Genomic DNA, 22,936 nt, shown 5'->3' with positions numbered 1-22,936 from the left:
ACCTACCCACTCTAGGTACCCTCAGTTATTTTGAGCCTATAAAGGACCATAGATGAGGAAAGATATCTCCTCTATATGAGTTCGACCAGACCCGAACCTCCTCTGTGTCTTAACACTCTGCTCAAAGCAAAACTAACCTCTGTGTCTGTTGACTTACCCTTCAAAGAGCTTCCCCCACGCTAGTTACAAGAAGCCTATATGCCGACTTCAATATTAATCAAACACCAGCTCATAATGTATCTATGCTCAAAGAAGCAGCTTCCTCTTCACCTACAAAGACAACATCAGCAGTCCCCTCTCCTGACCCAACGAAGGAAGTCAACCTGGGCAACTTTGACAACCCCAGGCCATTTCCTTTGTTTGCATGGCTGTGGGACAACCCTATGCTGCTAGACCAAGTAACTTCTTTTATGCACTCTTTCAATTATGCACTCTTTCAAGGATGTTTTTGCATGGACTTGCCAAGATTCGGAAGGGACACCCCCGGAGTAGGAGTCCACACTATACCTCTGGTCAATGGGGCTAAACAAGTTAACGGTCGAGCCTACAAGCTCAATCAGAAGTATGCAGTCGGGGGAGTAGGAGTCCACACTATACCTCTGGTCAATGGGGCTAAACAAGTTAACGGTCGAGCCTACAAGCTCAATCAGAAGTATGCAGTAATTGTCAAACTTGAGTTAGAAAAGATGCAAGAAAGTATCATTGTGCCGGTGGAGCATTCCGAGTGATTGTCACCCATGGTGATAGCACCAAAGAAGCAATCCAACAAAATCCGCATTTGTGTCAACTTTCGAGCTCTCCTGACCCCCTTCACCGAAAGTGTCCTAGAAGATGTGGCTGGGCCCTCCCTTGTCTAGCCCACCCTCAACCTCCCTCCTCTAGTCTCGTCCCTAATATCCTAGCCCCCCCTCGCCCTCGCTCGTCTAGCCTCTCCTCGCTCTCCCTCATCTAGCCCACCCTCGACCTCCCTCGTCTAGTCTCGTCCCTAATAGCCTAGCCCCCCCTCGCCCTCTCTCGTCTCTCCTAGCCTTGCCTTGCATCCCTCACCCACCTTTGACCTCCTTGGCCTCCAGCCCCTGGCCCTTGCTTGTCCACTCTTGGCCACCAGCCCCCTTGCCCTCTCTCGCCTCCTCTAGCCTTGCCCTGCATCCCTCGGCCACCTTCGACCTCCCTGGCCTCCAGCCCTTGCTCTTGCTTGTCCACTCTCGTCCACCAGTCCCCCTCGCCCTTGCTCGTCCAGATGTCTCCCTACCTACATGGAGTTTTTAAGCCTACAAAAGCCCAACGCAAAAAAAAAAAAACATTGACTTAACGTTTTTTTAAAGCCAGTGTCGCTACTAGAGTTGCTACTATGTCATTACCCAGACAGACGTACTTGATGCTACTATTGTTTGTCATGGTGCAGTGAGGCCTATGAAAACAACATCTCCTCATCTGGCTTCCGCATCTTCTCCAGTTTGTGCGGTCATCTTTTACTTCTTTCACACATCCATCCTTGTCCGTTTATGCTTCTCCTTTCGGCAGTTTCTCAGGCTATCAGATACTCGTGCCCACTGTCTCTCACCCTCCATCTGTTCACGGGCAGGAATGCCTTATCAGATGTAACCTCATCCAAGCTTTGGCCCTTATCCTGCTCCATATGCGTGGCCTCCATCCCCATAGCTGCCTTTCTTCTGGTCCTCGCTGTCTTCGGAGCATCAATAGTTTTGACAGTATTTCATTGCTTCCCAGTGTACATACAACCACCTTTACTTGCAGAGCTCTAGTAGTTAGCTACACCACCACTCTCTAGGACTGTGAGTGGTCTTGTGGCGGGCAACCTGTGGTAGGCTACAGGGTCACACAACATCGACAATATTTACAGTTGGCATTGGGTTCACTTTCCATGGACTCTCGCATGGGCAGTGATAGTAGATGACCATGACACATGGTAGACAGAGGAAGTGGTGGTCGAGAGGACAGCATGACCACATTTGGGTCAGCTGTTGGTTGCCCTTAATGTTTAGTATATATGCTCAGTTGGTTGGTATTGGAAGATCTTTAAGTGATGGGAGTCCAGAGTGCTCCCAGCCAGAGTTTGTATCGATTCTTTGAGTATAGTTGAGATTCCATTTGGGTTTGGAGTCTGCTGTTGTGTCATTTTGGGTACAGTATTGCTTACCAGCACTAGCCTTGTGTTTTTATTGTGCAATAGAGACAGCTTCTTTGATCTTAGCGAAAGCATTGCGTAAATCACGACTATATCATCAGCAACGAAAATCTTCCCACGCATTTTCAAAATGGGGGGAACTTTTGATCTTCTTTTGATTACCGCAGAAGATGCTTTACCTATAGAAGAATGCACAGTATTGTTGTATGCATATTCTACTAAAGGTAGATACTTCTCCCATTGGTTGCGTTGGTCTACTCAAGCACAATGGAGTTCACAATTCTACTTTGCCCATCCGTTTCAGAATGTCAGGCTGACGAGAAACTGAGCTTTGTTCCAAGATTCTCAAACAGTCCCTTCCAAAAATTATAGGTCATTCCGGGATCTCTATCGGAAACAATACTTGTTGGAAAACAATGATACTCAAATATTTGAGAGATAAATAGTTGTCCCGTATGTGGAACCTTAATAGTCTTTTTGACATGTATAAAATGAGCTTGCTTGCTAAAATTGTCTACTATTGTCCATATCCCTATATTCCCATGGATAGACTTTGGTAAGCCAAAGATAAAATCCATAGCAATACTCTCCCTGGAGAATCAGGAATTGGAAGTGGTTGGAAGCAAACTAGGTTTCTTCCGACAAACATATTTGATCTTTTGGCTTACAATGAGAAAGGACATACAAGAATATATAACGCAATGCATTACTTGCCGAAATATGTCTCAATTGCATTCATTGTTGCCTGAATCTCTCTATGCACAGCATATGGTGGAGCATGCGATTCATACATGACCTTATCTCTTAAACTTCTAGTAACACATAACCGAGAGCCATAGAGAAGATACCTATCTTGAACCACATATGGTTCTTGCGTCCTCTTTAGGGCTATGGAAGACATAACATCTCAAAAATCTGGTTCAATAGCATACTCATCTACCATAGAGGTTAGATCATTGTGAGAGGCTATTGACACAACATTGCATCGAGGTCTACATGACAATGCATCAACTACTTGATTGTGTTTGCCACGAATGTGAGCAATGTGAAAATGAAATTGCGAAAGGAAAATTTTCCACCTCATTTGTTTGTCGGAAAGCTTGGTTTGTGCCATGGAGTACTTGAGATTGTGGTGATCCGTTTGAATGATGAAGGGCGTCCCAAGTAGGTAATGCTTCCGCGTATCCAAGGCATGTAAGACATCTAGAAGCTCTTTTTTATAATTGCCAAGAATCATCTCATCAGAGTGCAATCGGCGACTCTCTTATGCTATGGCATGCCCTTCTTGAACTAGTACTTGTCCAAGGCAATCACCACTTGCATCACAATGAACCTCAAATTTGAGAGGTCTGCTAGCACTAAGACAGGTTGAGACGTGAGTCTCTCTTTAAGCTTAGTGAAGGCTTTTCTCTCCTTTTTAATCCATACATACTTGACGTTCTTCTTGGTCAAATTGTATAATGGTCCTGCTATGGCCGGAGATTTTGCAATGAACACTCTATAGTATGAGCATATTTCAATCACCTCAAGCTTTTGTGGATCCATACGGATACCATCCTTTGGGATATTATGACCTAAATATTGTAAGAAGAATTTACTCTTTTTGCGATTAATGAATAACTTATTCTCTCGCAATGTTTGAAACATTGCTTTGAGATGCTCTTTGTGTTTTGCTAAGGACTTAGGGTAGACTATGATATCATCAAAGAAAACTCCAATGTAAGCCTTATGTACATGAAAAATTCTTTCCATCATTCGATTGAATGCTGTAGGAGTATTTGTCAGCCCAAAAGGCATGACAAGATATTCGTACAAGCCAAATGTGAACCTGAAGGCTGTCTTGTGAATATCTTCTAGTTCAATTTATATTTGATGATAGCCACTTTTAAAGTCTATTCTACTAAAGTAGGTAAATCCTTGTAGCTTATCAAACAAATCCTCAATCCTTGGGACTGGAAATCTATTCTTCATATGCATGATAGTCTACACACATTGTATGTACCATCCTTTTGTGCACTAATAAGACAGGAGAACAAAATGGTGAAGAGCTAGGTCTTAATCCTTTTTTCACAAGTTCATTAACTTGTGACATAGTCTCCTCTTTTTGAGCTAGTGAGACTCGATAAGGAAGCTTGTTAGGAGGAGAGCTTTCTCGTATGAGCTCAATCCTATGATCATCATCCTCCTTTCTAGGAGGTAACTCTCTTGAGATGTCATCGATAAAAGATAAGCATGTTCATTTAGAAATGAATGGAAATCACTTTCTACTTTTAATGAACGACTAGAGGAGACACCATTATTTTTAGGTACATCCTTGACAAATATCATGTAAGCTCTCCTCCTAACTTCCTGGTATGAGCTCAATCCTATGATTATATCCCCTTTCTAGGAGATAACTCTCCTGGGATGTCATCGATAAAAGATAAGCATGTTCATTTCGAAATGAATGGAAATCACTTTCTACTATTAATGAACGATTAGAAGAGACACCATTATTTTTAGGTACATCCTTGACAAATATCATGTAAGTAGAAATTAAACTCTTTATTGATTTGTCAAAGGAATCATGAGATACAATGGGAATGGTGTGCCTCTTCTCATTGACTCGCAGAGTGATTTCTCTACCCTTGTGTTGAAATGCTGCCAATCTCTCTGGAAATTTGATGGAAGCAACCATACGATTGAACCATGGTGCTCCAAGCCACACGTTCTCATTCTTGAGTGGAGAGATGAAAAATCCTTTTTGTCCACATACCCTTGAACATGGAGCCTTAACTTTCCAATCAAAGGTGTGACTGGAGTCTCTTGGCCTTCAAAGGGTCCTTCAACAGCATGTGTTTGTCCCATCTCACGAGCATGTATCCCTAGCTTTAATGCTAATCCCACAGATATATAATTGTGTATGGAACCAAAATCAAAGACGATGAGCGCATCATGTTCTCTCACTTTTTCCCATGCATAACATAAGGGACTTCCAGGTGGAAGACCGCCTTCTTCTTGAACAGATACCATTGCAGTTCTTGGGGATTCCTTCCTTGCATGCTTTTGAGGACATCTGCGAGATAAGGATGACCTTGTTCACCGCATTTAAAATACCTATTATCATTAGGATAACGCTCTATATCTTTAGGAGATAATCGATTCTTACCTTGGTAGCCAGATTTGTCTTTAGGCTTCCCAATTTTGGTAGGAACATTTTGATTTGAATTTATTCCTTTCTCATCTGGCCTGTCTCTCCCATTCTTTGGCTTTGAACCCTTGACCGAATCTTGAAATTTGATGTTGGAGGCTACCAATGTGTGGTGGATAACCTCGGAAATGGTCCAGAGTCTTTGTGTATTGATATAGTTTCTCCACTCTTCAGGGAGCCCAACACAAAATTGATGCTTTTGCTCCGAGAAGTTGATGTGCTTGTATACCGTAGCTTTGAGATGTAGATCCCAAAACTTCTCCACAGATTTGTGTATGTTCTCTCCATCATCAAGCTTTAGGCTTCGCCATGCCGTAAGCACTTGGTCAAAAGCCCCAATGGATAAGAATTGCTTCATAATAGCAACTCCGCATGTTTTCCAAGTCAGAGTTCCTCCCTTGGAGCGTAGGCTTGCCCACCATTGACACGTTGATTTCTGGAGAAACATGTCAGATTTTAAATCGATCATCCCCAAAGGTCGCATGAAATTGCTGGATAAAGCTTAAAACTTTGTCCACATTGCCAAAAGTTCCATCGAAGGAGAGGGAGGTTATGCTTTTATCTCCTTCCTTGAACTTTCTTAGACAAGATGCGCTCTTCCAGGTGGCATGAGAGCGTCGATGGCCTCTCCTCTTGTGTACTTTGGAAGAATTGTTTTTTTTTTCCCCCCCGAGAAAAAGATCCTTCTATTAGTTAATGAAACTGCCCATAGGGCTACAACCTCCTCTACAAGAGAGGACTACAACAGTCATGATGGGGACACTCTCCCAATGAAAAAACAACATATGTACAATGAGGCTAGATCAGAGGATGGGAGGAGGGAAGAGCCACACAGGAGGACGGTAGTGCCATCTGAGCACACCCTGAACCATGGTGAAAAAAGGCCTGGGATGCCAAAGTCGAAGGAAAGCCTCTCTGCTCCTGAACAGTCTTTGCTGGTGGTACAGGGTGAGCCTCAAAGATGCGGAAGCAACGGGCCCGCCAAATGAACCAGAGTGTCAGGCCACTGATGAGCTCCCAACACACCTCTCTCTCATTGCACCACTCCTGTGGAGTAAGCTCTGTGGCAGGCTGGAGTGCAGGTCGCCCCCCCTGCATCACTATCATCCTGCTGGTGGATGATAGCTCAAACTGAAGTGCCGGGCTTGTGAGAGTGGACCAAGCAGCTGCCCCCCAAGTGTACTACCGAGCTGTGGAAAGAGCAGGCATCAGCCGAAGAACACGAAGCCACACCTGCTGTGCCAAGGGACAGTCCCAAAGACAGTGACGCTGACTCTCCACAAGATGGTCACAAGCTATGCATGTGGATGAGAGGCCACTATGCACCAACCAGCTCCCAACTACTGTAGCTCTGTGTGCGACCAGCCACTGAAACAAAGTGACTCGCCTCGGCAGTCTGGAGTCCCACAACCTCTCCCAAAAAGCTACCAAGAACTCAACTGTGAGACCCTCCTCCTGCCAATGAGGTGCTGCAGCAGGGCGAGCCTCTCTCTGTGCTGCCAGTATGTGACGTCCCAGTCGAACAGTGTACTAAAAGAAAGGGACAAGGTTGTACCATACGTACTGTACGGGTTGTGACAGTACGTACTGTACGTCGTGCTGTATGGATAAATTTTTTAGGTACGTAAAAATACGTACCTTTGTAAAAAAACAATAAATGAGAAGAAAATTTTATTTTCCTCGTTAGAATCTATATCATGCAAAGTACTTGGGGACACATTACTACACACATTATCCGCTAGAGATTCACTTAACTTCAAAACAAGTACCAACCTTCAAGAAACAATATACATTGAACAACGTAAAAACATTTCTACCTGCTGACAAGAGAACTCAGAACAATGACAAACCTTCAAGCATGAAGCAATTGAACAAAACAATAAACTCAGAACTGTAGAAACATTGCTTCAAATCGATATCCAGAGTCCAGTAGCCTAAAAGGGCTTTAAATTCTTTTTAAAAAAAAAATCATCGTATTGTACGATCCATACGCGTACTGTACGGATCAATACGGACGTATCGTACAGTACGGTTCCACACGTACGTATTGGTACAACCTTGGAAAGGGACACTTGGGTGGTTTGCAGAAGAGAAGGGGTCCCTCCAAAGCCACTCGCCAGGATCCCACTGTACTCGTGCTAGTGGACGACACTCCCAAGCCCACAGTTTCCAATGTCGAGTTGCAAGAGCAGCTGGGTCAAGATCGATGACACAAATCCTCCCACAAATGCCCACCACTCGGATCCTCTGAAAACAGCACTCTGCCACCTGCGGGGCCTCTACTGCAACTCGCTGTAAGCGTCCCTCACCCTGTAGCTCGAAAAACAGGGAGGGAACAGTCTCTGAGTAAGCCCAAACAGAGATGAGAACCTCCAGTTGCGTGAAGGCTCCCATCCATCTGGGCGCTGTGGACTCGAGAGGCGTGAGCCACTCAGCTGGTACTGCCTCTAAGATGTCCTGGCACATGCTCTGCACCCCTCTCATGCCCTATAGGCTGAGAGCCCTGTAGCTCCTCTGGCAAGCCTGAAAACTGTAACCAGTCACCTAAAGAGCGTGTTGGACCCGCTGCCATGGAACCCCAGGATACATGAGGCCGACTACCAACCAAATGACCTCTCTGAGTGCTAACCATGGGGTTCCAAACAAGGGGCTCTCTCACAGGCGCTCCTCCGTGCAAGTAGGCTGACGCTGCTCCAGGCCTCGCCGCAAGTGCTCCCAAGATCGAAGCAACCCCACAGCGAAGCGATCCCCCAGTCTCCTGCTCAAACCAACTCTACGCATCTCAGTGAAGATCCATCTGGTCGAAGGTTGCAAGGGGCCTCCTGCCTGAGGCACCCTAGCACGAAGCCGCTGTAACAAGAACTCCTTCCAGGGCTCCTCACCCGGACGATGAACTTCCCAAGAAGGGCTTTGCTTTGCTGTGCTGGGTCTATGATCCCAAGCCCTCCCTGAGAACAAGGAAGAATGATGACCTACCAAGCCACTTTGGCCCGGGCTGTCAGAGTATCTCGCCCTGACCAAAGGAATTCCTGATCAGCCGCTCTACCTGGCTGATACATGAACTCGAGAAGATCCAGCAAGAAGTGATATACCACATAGTAGCCAACAGCACCTCGTTGGCCACTACAACTTTGCTAGCCAAAGAAAGTCGTGCGGAGCTCCAGTGTAACAACTTCCTCCTGATAGACAGGAGGAGGGGAGCAATCTGCTGCTCGGGAGACAAGTCCAAACCAACCTGACAGCCCAAGTACCGAACTGCAGTCCCTGGGGGAATCCACCTGAAACCCTCGCCTGGCATCCAGTCGGGCACAGGAGCACTACCAACCGAGAAAGCCACTGTCTTTCTCCAGTTGATCAGTGCGCCAGATGCACAACATAAGGTCTCAAGAGCCTGCTCACACCTGTGAAGGTTGCCCTCCTAGCCATCCAAGTACAAGGCTGAGTCGACAGCAAACTCAGCGTCTAGTAGGCTCATCTCCCCGAATAGGGAGTGCTAAGCCCAGTAAACCAACCTGCTGCGACACCAAAAACATGCTCATCGCCTCATCGTAGAACAGAAAGAGGAAGGGGGCAAGAGGGCAGCTCTATCTGACTGAACGTGTGAGCATGAAACGATCACCTCTACCTCTTGACAAAAGTACCTGACTGTGTGCCCATCTGTACAAAGCTGACACCCCTCTGATCCAAGCATCTGAGAAGCCCATCCTGCGTAGAGTGCCTCTAGCAAGTCCCAGTCAACTCTGTCGTAGGCCTTCTCAAAATCGAGAAGAAGAATCACCAAATCCTCACCACGGAGCCGCCCTAGGGCAGAAGCCTCCCAAAAAGTAAAGATGTTGTCAAGGATACTGCGCTCCTTGACAAGACCTGTCTGAGTCCCATGTATAAGGCTCTCTAGAAGTGGCTGGATCCTCAAACTCAAAGCCTTGGCAAGAATTTTGTAGGCTGAGTTGAGGATGGTGATGGGGCGCCACTGTCGAATCTAATCCAAGGAGCCACCCTCCTTGGGAATGAGGTAGATCAGACCCTCACTCATGCTGTCAGGCATCTCTCCTACGTGCAAGATGTACTGAAAGCACTACAGAGATCTGGGCCAAGCAAGTCCCAGTACTCCAAGAAAAAATTGGGAGTCAAGCCATCCTCACCTGGACAGCTGCCACGGGGGAGTGCACTAAGAACCGTGTGCAACTCCTCAAGCTAAAGTGGCAGCTCAAGCCTCTGACGCATCTCCTTAGTCACAAGGCAAGGCATCTATGCCCACACCTGCTCCCTGCATGCATCCTGACGCTCTGACTGAGGCTCTGCAGACAACAACTCACGGTAAAAGTCAGTAGCAACTGCACGCATGTCGTTTGGCTCAGAAGCAACTGGCCCGTCGCTGCCTTGAAGCAAGCACCAGTCACTCTGTCACCCACCTGTGTCCACTGAGATGCCTGTTGATGGAAAGCAAACTCATGGCGCCGCTCCTCTGTGCTAACAAGCTCTTGGCGAGCCTGCTGTAGCTGCTCCTCCAACCAAGGACTATCTGGGTGCTGCTCCTGCATCCTCTGCAAGGAAGCAATGCCCCGTCTGAGACGTTGCTCCTCCTCTCTCGCTGCAGCCAGGCGAGCCAAAGACTCCTGGAGAAAGAAGCGACTAATCTGAGCTAGTCCTGAGGCCACTCTGTCAGTAGGAGAATCCTGCGTGTCCAAGCTCTTTGTCCAGAGAGCCTCTACTCGCTCTCTAAGTGCAAAGTCCAGCAAGACCCTCTCAGGGATGCGAAGCATCGTGCTCCCTCTCCTCTGTCTGTCTGCCACATTGTGAGGATCACTGGTGCATCGTCAGAGAAGGAAGTCCCTACCAGAATGCCAAATGTCCCACCCAAGTCACTGAAATGGTCTCTAGTGTAGAAGTGATCTATCCGCGAAAGATTCACTCCTCCCACTCTGCGGTCCGAATGAGAGAAGGCCAGGCTGTCTGGGGGCCCCACAAAACTAGAGTGCTGCCACACATCCGAGACCCTTAAGAGTCATACAAAACCTCTCCCAAGCTGCCAGCTCAACTTCGTGCACAATAGCATGGCTATCACAAATCCTGTCAGAAGGGTCCTTCAACATGTTGAACTCACCCCCTATGCACCAATGTTCTGCCTGCAGCAGAGACTCAACAATCTGTGACCAAAACTCTGCTAGTGCACTCGCCACATTGGGCGCATATATGTTTAGGAAGCCCACAAGGCAACCCTGAACCTGCATAGTGATCCACTGAGCCCTGCCTGGCACAATAATCCCTCTGCCCGCAACGGCCTGCTGCAAAGAATCCGCAATAGTCATACATACCCCACCCTGGATGCCTCCAGGTCCAAAAGCAGCTGACCAAGAAGTATCATATCGTCCACACAAGAGCTGACCACAACGTCTAATGTGGCTCTCACACAAATAATGCTCCTGTAGCATAAGGAGATCAATCTCTCCTCCCACAAGGTAGCGCTGAAGCGCGTGACGCAGTCGGCCCTGCTGACGCTGAAACTGGGGCCCACCAAGTCCCTGCACGTTCCATGAGACGATCCTCATGGGGAGCGAGAGTGAACAGATGCTGCCGCAGCAGCTAAACGTGCTATCTTCGAGGCTGGCTTGGATGGGGAGTAATCCGCATCCGAGCGTCCTCTAGATAGGCGTGACTGCAACGAGTGCCTAGCCCAAGCCCAAGTAGAGCGAGCCGTACGTAAAGCAACCTCCTATGTCCATGAGTCCTCATGAATGTGTACATAGCATGGCAAGCACTGCGTATCAGCAAAGAAGTGAACCACAATGTGTCTACATCCTGCTGTGTCTGGAGGGGTCACCGCAAACTTGGCCAATGGCCACAAAGTTTGAAGCATGTCTGTAACTCCTAGGTCTCGCATGTGATGAGAGAACTCTAGGACCTGTGTATGCAACCACTCCAACACTCAGTCAAGAGTCCACTCAGTCTGGTCCATGCCGCAAAGGGGAAAAGAGAAGCCAACCGCTGAGTCCAAGGTCTCTATCCCCCTAGCTGCAAGGAATAGAACATGAACCCTGAAGCAGGCTGCCTCATGGTCTACTGAGGGGTCGCCTAGAAAACGTGTAAAGTCGTAGTGAAAGAAGTCCCATCGGCGCCGAATGGAGACGTCTGTACCTGTAGAGGGGGACGCAAGAAAGGCCGTCCCTCTCTCGCCAAGCGACTCGTGGCAAAGGCGCTGCCAAGAGATCTCCTAGCAGCCGGAGATGGCCCTGCCTCTTGGGTCGACTGTGGAATTGGAGCCGGAGGGGGGGGGTGTAAGAGCAGGGGGAAGAGGGGGAGAAGAGAGGCGAGGGGGAGCGGCAGAGGTGAAGGGCGAGGGGAAGAGGCGGCGGGAGCAGGAGGCGGGGGGGGGGAGGGGGGGGGGATGATGAGGAGGGGAGGAGCTCTGGGGGAGGAGGGGCTGTCGAGGGTGAAGCTGAGGTGGGGGCTGGAGCAGGGACCTCATCCTGCTCAAGAGGACCGAAACGGTTCCCCGTGGGAACCCACTGCTGCTGGACAGACGCCTGAGGACCACTCTGAGTGCCAGGCTGTCGTTGTGGCCCCTGCCATTGTCGACCACGAACCTGCTGCCATCCCTCCTCCGCTGGAGCCCCAGCCTCGGAGGGTGGCTCTGCATGTGTGCTCTGTGTCTCTGCCTGTGGCTACTGGCCAGCCCTTGCAGGCTGGGGTTGAGCCTATAGTGTAGGTCGAGGCCTCCTCCGTGGACAGGCCTTCACAAGATGGCCCAACTGTAGACAAATGAAGCACTGGTTCGGGAGGCCTGAATACTCCATGCTCTGTATAAACCAACCCCCACTCACCCAAGGCAGAAGAATGACTTTCGGGAGAGTGTGAATGTCCCTAACCAGAACGCGAACTGAGGAATGCCGGCCGCCTTGGCAGCTACTGAGGCTGCCGTGCGAGGTGTCTCCAGGACAGTCCCAATCGTTGAGCCTATCCTGGACAAAAGTGGTAGGTACTGCCTCCGTAAACCAGGATAGCAGACGGAGATGGGGATGTCTGCCTCCTCTACCAAAACATCTGAAGCAGGGTCAAAACCATGTCTTCACTGTCGAAAGTGGGCTCGAGCTGGGTAGGAAAAGGGGGGCAGCGGGGGATGAGGGCGGGCGGGCAAGGGCAGCGCAGTGGGGGCAAGTGGTGCAGTGGGGGTTGAGGGCGGGCGCTAGAGGAGGGCAGGCGACAGGGGGGGTAGCGCAAGGGGAGTGCAGGTGCGAGGGGGAGAGCGGCAGCAGCAGCGAGCGTGATGCTTTGGAAGAATTGTTGTCTGAATGGGAAAAAAAACTTTCAGATTCAGATGAGCTTGATGATGGCGGAGAGCTGGATGGTTTCTTCTTTCTCCGTTTCTTTTCAGGCTTCTTCTCACTCTCGTCAAGACGACGACAAGAATGAGAGCTTGAAGATCTTCTCCTCCCAAAGGGAGGCAATGGTGAGGGAATTCTTCGACGTCTCCTAAGATGTACATCTGCATCAAATGACACAAGACTATCTTCTTCATTCATAAGAGATTTCTCTCTTGTGTCTTTGTATTTCTTCTTTCCCTTTGCCTCACGTTGAGGGCTTCTTCCTCTTCTTGTAGCAGATGAGTGCTTCCGCTCGATAGAATTTCCTCTTTTTGAAGTCTCTTTACAAGACTCACTAGAAAATCCTCTTTGAGATCAAGGACAATAAGGTTTCTTGTTTGAATTTGTGTTTGGACTACAGCCTGCAAAGCGGGATTTTCCATAGCTTCTTGTAACCTGCGAACAAGAAATTCGACCGAGCAGCACAAAGAAATGACGACTTCTTGGGTGGATGTTATTAAGACTCAACAGAAGGAGGATGAAGCCGAGAAACGGATCGAGGTTGCCAAGAAAGGAAAAGGCAAGGAAATAACGTCCACGTCCACACCCACTATTATTAATCTGACACTAGAGGAGCAAAGAAGACGTGTGCGCGCTTTACATGTGAGAATTTGTGGCCTTAAAGACATATAATGTGGACGAAGACGTAAAGAACTCATGGCTTTGATGGGGGTTCATGAGCCCATGCACACAAGAGCTTGGAGAGTGGGCAACAAGAAAAATGGAAGCAATGGGGAAACCTCGAAAGAAAGGGCACTCATCCTTCATTTTCCCTCCATGGAAGCGAAGGACTTTTTGAAGAGAAGGCCAACTCTTAAGAAGGCGGGCATCTTTCTCGGGGATGATCTTACCCTCTCGCAGATCACTCATATGCAGGAGGTAATGCCGGAGATTAGAGCGGCAAGGGAAAAAGGCAAGATTGCCTTTTACCAAGATGGAAGAGTGGTAATACTGGAGCGACGCTCCACATGACGGGAGACCTATGGGACCACACTCAAAGTTGCCACCTGGAACTGTAATGGATCTATGCGCCTTGATGTGGGTGATTTTGAGGATAGTTTTACTGAAAGAGACATCATCTTCTACTCTAAGACACATCAGGACCCTGGGCAATCTATGCCTCACATCAGTGGATACAGATGGGAGACAGCCTGCAGACAGGAGACGCAATCAGAGCATAGAGGGCGGGGCTCAGGGGGAGTGGCAGTGTTATTCAGAGAGGAGTTGCAGCCATTGATACATATAGCCCACAAGGATGAGCAGGCTAGGTACATGTGGGTGAGATTGAGAGCAGAGACAGGCAGATATCTTTACATTGCTATTTGCTACTTTCCCCCGAGTACGTCAATCTATGCATCACCCAGAGGACTGTCCCTCTTTTCTATTTTGGATCATGACATATGGGAGTTCATTCTAGGGGACTTCAATGCTAGGACTGCCCATCACCAGACAATATTTTATAATATTCAGAGGAGATGCTGAGAGAGCTGAATGCTGTAGAGACGGGCCTATCCAGACTATCACAGGATGTGGAACATACTGAGTATGGACGACACTTGATAGACATGGGAACTGCACATGGACGGAACATACTGAGTATGTACGACACTTGATAGACATGGGAATTGCACATGGACTAGCCATCTTGAATGGCCTACAGAGATTTCCTGCTGTGGGAGGTTTTACATGCTTTCCACACAGACATGGAGCCAACACAATGGATTATGTCATGGCACAGCCGAGCGTCATCTCTAGTATCCAGGATCTCACAGTTCGATCGAGACCTTTTGGGGTGGCAGTGGATCATGTCCTTCTGTCGATGACCATGTCTTTTCAGTTTAATGTAGCACACAATCCACAGGCAGCAACACCTTCTCGCTACACCTTCATGCGGGAGACGGACTCTGCATATATAGATGGGATCTACAGACGGCCATGCACTGAGGAGCCAGGGCGACCTCTGGAGGAGCTTACTACTATACTGACACAAACATTACATGATGCAGCAGCAGAGGCATACCCACACACTCAGCCTGAGCAGGAAGCCGTTCTGGGAGCATTTGCCGCAGAACAGTTGGTATGATGCGAAATGCCGTGAGACTAGAGCCAGACTTCAGAGGCAGGTGATTTTGGGGGACATCACTCACAAACAGTCACAAATTGACTTCCGACGCCTAGTGCGGCGGAAGAAGAGGGCATTTTTGGCTCGACTAGAGTAGGATCTATACCAGCTATTCCTAAGTCAGGACTCACATGAGGCATGGCAGTTCTTTCATGAGCGCTCCCCCCCCCCTACCATAACCTCTACAGAGGCCTGGGGCAGTACGCTTCATCTTTGTACACAGTTCTTGGACACCCGCCCCTTCCCGACCCTCCCGATACATGTCCACACGCATGTGCTTTTTTCACCGCTGAGATGGTGAAGAAGGCCACAGGTTGAGGATTGGGAGAGCATATGATCATGATGGCTTAGTGGATGAGCATTTCATGCATGCCACAGATCTACTAGCACAGCTTCTAGCAGTTATGTTTAACCATGCCATGTGTGAAGGCTTGCCAGATACTTGGAGCCTATCTACTATTGTACCTATCTTCAAATCAGGAGATCCTATGGAGCCTGGGAATTATCGCACTATCATGATTGGACACACATTGGCACGGTTGTACGCATCCATTCTTAAGCAGAAGCTTAGTAGATGGGCAGAGAGGGAGAGAATACGCGCAACCAGGTAGGCACGGTTTAGGAGAGGCTTTTCTACTCTTGACCATATCTTGACAGTCAGAGCCATCATTGAGGAGGGTAGATCACATGGGAGACGGATCTATTGTAGCTTTGTGGACTTCCGCAAAGCATTTGACCCAGTACACAGAGCTAGATTGACGCGCAGACTACAGGAGATGGGAGTACCCACAGAGCTCATTTGGGGGATCATGACATTATATAGGTCAGTAATGGGGCATGTACGCACCTCAGAGGGTCTATCTACACCGGTTCACTCCACTATTGGGTTGAAGCAAGGCTGCCCGCTCTCTCCTACTCTACTCGGTATGTATGTGGATGAGGATTCTGACTACATTGAGAGCGATGGTGATAGAGGTGCACAGCTGGCAGGGACATGGATTCCACTATTGTTATATGCTGATGATATTGTGTTGATCTCCGACTCTCCGGAGGGGATGCAACATCACTTGGATGCTTTGCGTAGGTTTACCCACAAAAGTGGTTTGTTTGTCAGCCTTGGTAAAACCAAGGTTATGGTGTTTAATACCACCCCACAGTGGATCAGGAGGTCAGCACCTACATTGATGTTTTTTCAGTCTTGCCAGAGTTTGTAGGGGAAGTATGAAGCGTATGAAGAGCATAGGAGATACAGCGGAGTACCAGCAAAGGCCAGGACATCCCCTTGTGTGACATAGAGCCTAAGACAGAGTTGCACTACACATGCCGCTGCCCTGTCTACTACGAGATACGAGGCCGCTTCCATTGCTTGTTTAGAGAGGGTTTTGGACCACTCTCCAGGGTCATGGGGTACGAGGATTAGAGATGCCTGGGTTTGTTCTTGCTCGAGCTGCGCACACAGAGAGAGCCTGATGAGAGGAGAGGCTAGCCAGTCTGAGAGACGGATCACAGATTTCTTTAGAGCAGACACTGGACAGCTGGAGGAGCTACTACCACAGCAGAGCTCACATTCATCTCGCACTAGAGGCACACCTGATCGATTGAGCGATTGAGCTGGGTAGATCAAGACGCCCACGACTACGGAGGACTACATAGCATCAACGGAGGCTGCATTAGAGGATTCGGATCACTTTGGCCAGGCATGCACGACGCCCGGTCAGACTACTGACCATGGAGGAGATTGATGAGATCTGCCAGCGACCGATGTTGGATCTCTTGAGATTTAGCTATTTAGCTATCCCAGCCAACTGCTTACTTTGATTAGTTCACATCGAGCAGCTTAGGATTCCATAATATTTTTATTTTGTTATGTTGTTATTTTGTTACTCTGACTTTGTATCAGATCCACCACATTGTAACTTTCTGGTCTCATAGGTGACTTTGGCCTTTTGAAGACATTAATATAACATTTCATTTCTCTCTCTCTCTCTCAAAAATAGGCCAATCCTATCCACTTTCGCAAGCTCACTCATGAGCACGCATACAAAGGCTCACACTATATCTCTCTTTCATGTCTCTATGTATGCATGTAGGTCATAGGCTTGGAATCCAATTAGCAAGTATGCTTAAGTGGCTACTTTCAAGCTGCTTAAGTGAAATCATAACTTGGAAAAAAAAATTGTGACAAAATGACAATGATGTAGACTAATATAGGTGGCTACTTTCAAGCTTCTCATGGCAAATCATAACTTGGATAGAATGAGAATTATGTGCACTAATACACCTAACATCCTAACTTTGTCCCTTTTGAGCATCTCCTAAAACAACAATATATGTAGTCCAAGAGGCAATATTCTCAATAGGACTCTCATGAATAATTTCTTATTCTTTTGAAAGGGAATTACTTTAGCATATAATGGACTAAACCTCTTGATGTAGATATCATTTGGAGAGGAGCCCTTGTTTCACCTATGTGCCATGTTGTATGCATGCTCTGGTACCTACTTCATTCCCAAATCAATCTTGTCCTCTGTTGCTACCACGACTGTTTTATCGGTACTATTATTGGTGCCGCCTAATGCTGCCTTAAGCAATCTTGCTTGCAAGTCTGTAGCAGCCTCGCCATTGATGCCAAGACATTTTCCTTCTTTGTTGCTTGCACCTTTTGCTATGGATCCCCCCCTTTTGAGCACCATGGACCTTGCTTCATCTGCTGAAAGTTCACAACAAAGTTAAATAATCCCTAGAAACCAATGCACTTGGCCCACAATGGTGATTATCACATCGAAACCCCCTGGCCCCCCCTCTCCTACCAACGTTGCTGGCATACCCCAAAACCCATGATGTTGCACAATTTGCAAGCTATTAACCCTAAAGCTATTAGAGGATTATCACAACTGGAGGTTTGAATTAGAGTACAATGTGTTGATAGTAGACAACAACTCAAATTTGTAAAGCTTTGTACAATCACTTTAGTATATATTGCAAAATGTGGTACATTCCAGTGCTTTGGTCGACCTATATGCTAAATGTAATGCCCTTTAAAAAACATAAGAAGTCATTCATGAGATTCCTATTGAGAATGTTGCCTCTTGGATTGCATATATCAGTGTTGTAGGAGATGCTCAAAAGGGGCAAGGTTAGGATGTTAGGTGTATTACTCCACATCATTCTCATTCTATGAAAAAAAAGAGCATGGTCGACCTAATTTTCTAAGTTATCATGTCTCATGAGGAGCTTGAAAATAGCCACTTATATTAGTGCACATCATTGTCGATTTGTCACAAAAAATGAGCAAGGTGGACCTAATTTCCAAGTTATGATTTCATTCGAAGAGCTTGAAAGTAGCTACTTAAGCATGCTTGCTAATTGGAGTCCAAGCCTATGACATACATGCATACGTAGATACATAGAGACATTCAAAAGCGACAATAGAGACATGAGATAGATATAGTGTGAGTGTTTATATGTGTGCTCATGAGTGAGCTTGAGAAAGTGTATAGGATTGGCCCATTGGTAAGAGCGAGTGAGACCTACCATAGATAGGTTGTGCGAGCTCGTGTATTGATAAAAATGAGGGACTTTTAGCAAGAGCCCTTGAAATGATTTGACCATGCTTATGCTCATGCATTTGAAAAACGCCAACAAAAACCCTATTGTGAAGCATTAGATCTAGATGGAAAAAAATAAGGAGATGGCAAGAACAGTTGATCACCAAGGATAGTTAGACAATGATTGAAAAATGTGACTGTAACATATGGCTTTGCAGTGCTCTCCAAGATCACTCATGTAGAGGTAAGAACAAAGAATTGTAAATGACAACATGTGCTTCAGAGCTCAAGAAAAATTGCAAATCATTAATGTGATAATCTCATCCATAACATTCAATAGAAATCCTTGTAGTACTCTATAATGTTAGCATAATGTTAAGAGGTGCATGGTGTTGAATCTTGCCTATGAATGTTTGTTGCTTTTGAAAGCACATCAACTTTGGCATACATGTCTACAAAAGTAGTGGCACGCTCAATGGTTTCTTCCAAGATCCCTTGACTAACTATTTCATCATTATTTTGTCCGCTCATATTGACCAACTTCTTCGATAATGCCACATTTCTTTGAGATGCAAGCATTCTTGAGAGAGGCCTTTGATTTGCACCTTCCAAAAATAGCCATGAGCTTTGTCACACCTCCCCTATGGAATTCCCAATGAGATGTCAATCCCAGTAGGTGATGCCAAGAAATTTTCATGGTTTTATCAACACACCACACTTGGGGTACTGGCATAGCGTAAGGTGTCTGATCTCTCTCTCTCTCTCTCTCTCTCTCTCTCTCTCTCTCTCTCAGTTTAGCGCTGCCGTCTACTGTGTGAGAGAGGAAGAGAGAGCGTGAGCTTTACCCTGACGCTACTCCCCGCTCCTTCATCACATTGGAGATCTGACTGCACCATCGCGTTAGCCTCGGCAAGAGCTACGCGACAACGCCAAGCATTCCTCGAGGAACAGAGCGAACGTGCTCGCGCATCTACGAGCTACTCGTGGTTGTAGGTATATGAAACGATGTCTGTTTTCTGTCTGCAAGTAGTCATTAGAATCGTAGCGACATAAGCTACGCGTAGATACTCATAAATTTCAGTTTTTGGGCACTTCCGAAATCCGGCTGTGTCTTTAAACGCGTTTTCCGCAGATGGGTGTAGAGCTAGGATTTTGAGTGTAGAGGCTTAGGGACAGGTGTATCCTATTGAGGGGATGGTGTTTCTTAAGTTTCGTACGATTCTGACATTGATTTGACGAGTTCCTTCCATTGTGTGTATGTGGCTAGGTGGTGTAGTTGAGAGCAGTTAGATTCTAGATTGTGGTTTAGTTGGTCTTCCAGAGTGTTGTATAAGTAGGATGGTCTCAGCCTGACAAGCTAAAGAGATTTCCTCCGTGTGCCTATCGCGTCATCTGTGTCCTCGATTGACATTATGTTGATCTAGGTTGTGTTGCATGCACTTTATGGGTAGCGTAGAGAGAGAAAGGGTAGAGAGAGAGTCTCTGTCCGCGTAGAGAGAGAGAGAGAGAGAGAGAGAGAGAGAGAGAGAGAGAGAGAGAGAGAGAGAGAAAACTTGTGCCTCTCTTCTTCACGCTTGTATCCCTCTCCCTCTCTTGTGACGGCCCTTCGACCATGAGGAAGCAGAATGGCAAAGATGACCCGATGGAGGATGCAATCCAAAAATGCAAAGAAGAGCTGAACGAGTCTATCAGCATGATCAACCGCCACCTCCTAGGTACGATCAACATACTTGACGTGGGCGTGGCAGCACAAGAAAGCACGATCCATACACTCGAGGATCGTGTGAAGGCCCAAGATGAGGAAATCGCACTACTCAAGAAAGAGCTTGCAGAGGTGCGATCGCAGAATGTCCTCGAAGAGGGAGAGCTTCAACCCTTAGTAATTGAAGAGCTTAACACCATTAAGGAACAAGTGAGGGCCATCAAAGAAGGTGGGGAGCAACAAAAAGAAATGACGACCTCGTGGGTAGATGTCATCACAACGACCCAACAAAAAGCAAAAAAGGCCGAAAAATGGATCGAGATTGTCAAGGGAAAGGGAAAGGCAAGGAAATAACCCCCACCCCCACACCAACAATCATCAACTTAACACTAGAAGAGGAGCAAAGGAGACGTGTGCGGGCCTTACACGTAAGCATATGTGGCCTCAAAGACCAAGATAATGTGGATGAAGAGGTGAAAGAACTCATGACTCTGGTGGGGATCAACGAGCGGACGCATACGAGGGCCTGGAGAGAGGGCACTAAGAAAAGCAGGAGCAACGGAGAAACCTCGAAGGAAAGGGCACTCATTCTCCGCTTCCCCTCCATGGAAGCGGAGAAGGACTTCCTGAAGAAGAGACCGACTCTAAAGAAGACTGGCATCTTTCTTGGAGATGACCGCACCCTCTCGCAGATTGCTCATATGCAAGAAGTAATGCCGGAAATTAGAGCAGCAAGGGAAAAGGGAAAGATTGCTTTTTACAGGGATGGAAAGGTGGTGATACTGGAGCGACGCCCTGCATGACGGTGCGAGACCTATGGGACCACTCTAAAGATGGCAACCTGGAATTGTAATGGGTCACTCCGCCTTGATGTAAGGGCCTTTGAGGACAGCTTCACGGGGAGAGACATCATTTTCTACTATGAGACACATCTAAGCACCTAGACAATCCATGCCACAGCTGAGCGGATATAGATGGGAGACATGTCGCCTGTAGACAGGAGACCAGATCGGAGCATCGAGGACGGGGCTCAAGGGGAGTGGCAGTTCTATTCAGGGAGGAACTGCAGCCACTGATATATATAGCACGCAAGGATGAATAGGCTAGGTACATGTGGGTGAGGCTCAGGGCAGAGACGGGCAGATACCTCTACATAGCTATTTGTTACTTTCCTCCTAATACGTCAGTATATGCATCACCTAGAGGACAATCCCCCTTTGCTATTTTGAATAATGATATATGGGAGTTTTCTAAGGATGGTGACATTATCATACTAGGGGATTTGAATGCTAGGACCGCCCACCACCAGACAATATTTTATGATACTTCTGAAGAAATGCTTAGGGACTCGACGTCACAGAGATGGGTCTATCCAGACTATCACAAGATGAGGAATACATTGAATATGGCAGATACTTGATAGATATGGGAACCACACACAGATTGGCCATTGTGAATGGCCTACAAAGATTTTCGACAGCTGGAGGTTTTACTTGCTTTCCACACCAACATGGTGCCAGCACAGTGGATTATGTTATGGCCCAGCCAGGTCTCATTCCATTCTTTCAGGATTTCATGGTGGACACTAGGCCAGTCAGAGTAGCAGTTGATCATGCTATCGTGTCTTTCACCCTGACCTTTCAGTTCAGCACAGCTCCATTAGGAGAGGTCCCCACACACACTCGGTATACCTTCATGAGGGAGACGGATTCTGTGTATATGGATGAGATATACAGGCAGCTACGCACCCAGGAGTCGGGACGGCCACTAGATGAACTCACTCAGATACTGACAGAGACGCTCCATGATACAGCATCAGAGGCATACCCCCACAGCCAGCCCACACGAAGACGATCTGGGAGCATGCCCCAGAACAATTGGTATGATGAGGAATGCAAAGAGACGAGGATCAAATTACAGAGGGAAGTGCTCATGGGTATTATCACGCATAGACAGTCACGGATTATCTTTCGCTGCCTAGTGCGACAAAAGAAAAGGGCCCATCTATCTCAGCTAGAGCGGGATCTATATCAGCTATTTATAAGTCAGGACTCAGGCGAAGCATGGAGGCTATTCCACGAGAAATCACCACCACCAGCGGTCACCTCCACTGAGAGATGGGGGGAATATGCCACATCTCTCTACACAGCATTAGTGCAACCACCTCTGCCGGACCCACTAGAGACATGCCCAGAGACATGTTCTTTCTTTACTGCCGAGAGGGTAAGGAAAGCCATTGACATGATGAAGACAAGGAGAGCACATGATCATGATGGTCTGGTAGCAGAGCACTTCATCCATGCCAGAGATATGCTCACAGATCTCCTCGCTATGATGTTTAATCGAGCCATGTATGAAGGCTTCCCAGAGACTTGGAGTTTGTCTACAATTGTGCCTATTTTCAAGTCGGGAGATCCCATGATTCCCACGAATTATCGCACTATCATGGTTGGTCACACATTAGCTAGGTTGTATGCATCCGTTCTTGAACAGGAGATGAGTAGATGGGCAGAGCGAGAAGGCATAAGAGCACCAGGACAAGCAGGTTTCAAGAGAGGTTTCTCCACTCTGACACTCATAGCTATTATTGAGGAGGGTAGACACCATGGCAAGAGTATCTACTGTAGCTTTGTGGATTTCCGCAAGGCTTTTGACACAGTGCCGAGAGCCAGACTTATATGTAGACTACAGGACATGGGTGTGCCTACAGAGCTGATATGGGGTATTCTGGCTCTATACACGATAGTGATGGGGCGGGTACGCACCACTGAGGGAATGTCCGACATGGTCCACTCCACTATTGGAGTAAAGCAGGGATGCCCCCTATCCCCGACTCTTTTTGGGATGTATGTGGATGAGTTTTC

General features: G+C 47.4%; 1 protein-coding gene across 9 annotated transcripts in view; it reads right to left on the bottom strand.

Annotated features, from left to right (window-relative positions):
* The window catches only part of LOC147448193 (endoribonuclease Dicer homolog 4-like), a 191,411-nt gene that overhangs the window by 22,576 nt on the left and 145,899 nt on the right, over positions 1 to 22,936 (bottom strand). The gene's annotated exons all lie outside the window — the stretch shown is intronic.

Source organism: Adiantum capillus-veneris, chromosome 11 (genome assembly GCF_014529385.1).
Source record: "Adiantum capillus-veneris isolate H3 chromosome 11, ASM1452938v2, whole genome shotgun sequence".
Taxonomy (NCBI): Eukaryota; Viridiplantae; Streptophyta; class Polypodiopsida; order Polypodiales; family Pteridaceae; genus Adiantum; species Adiantum capillus-veneris.
Note: the sequence above shows the minus strand (reverse complement) of the source record. Positions and strands in the feature narration are given on the sequence as shown.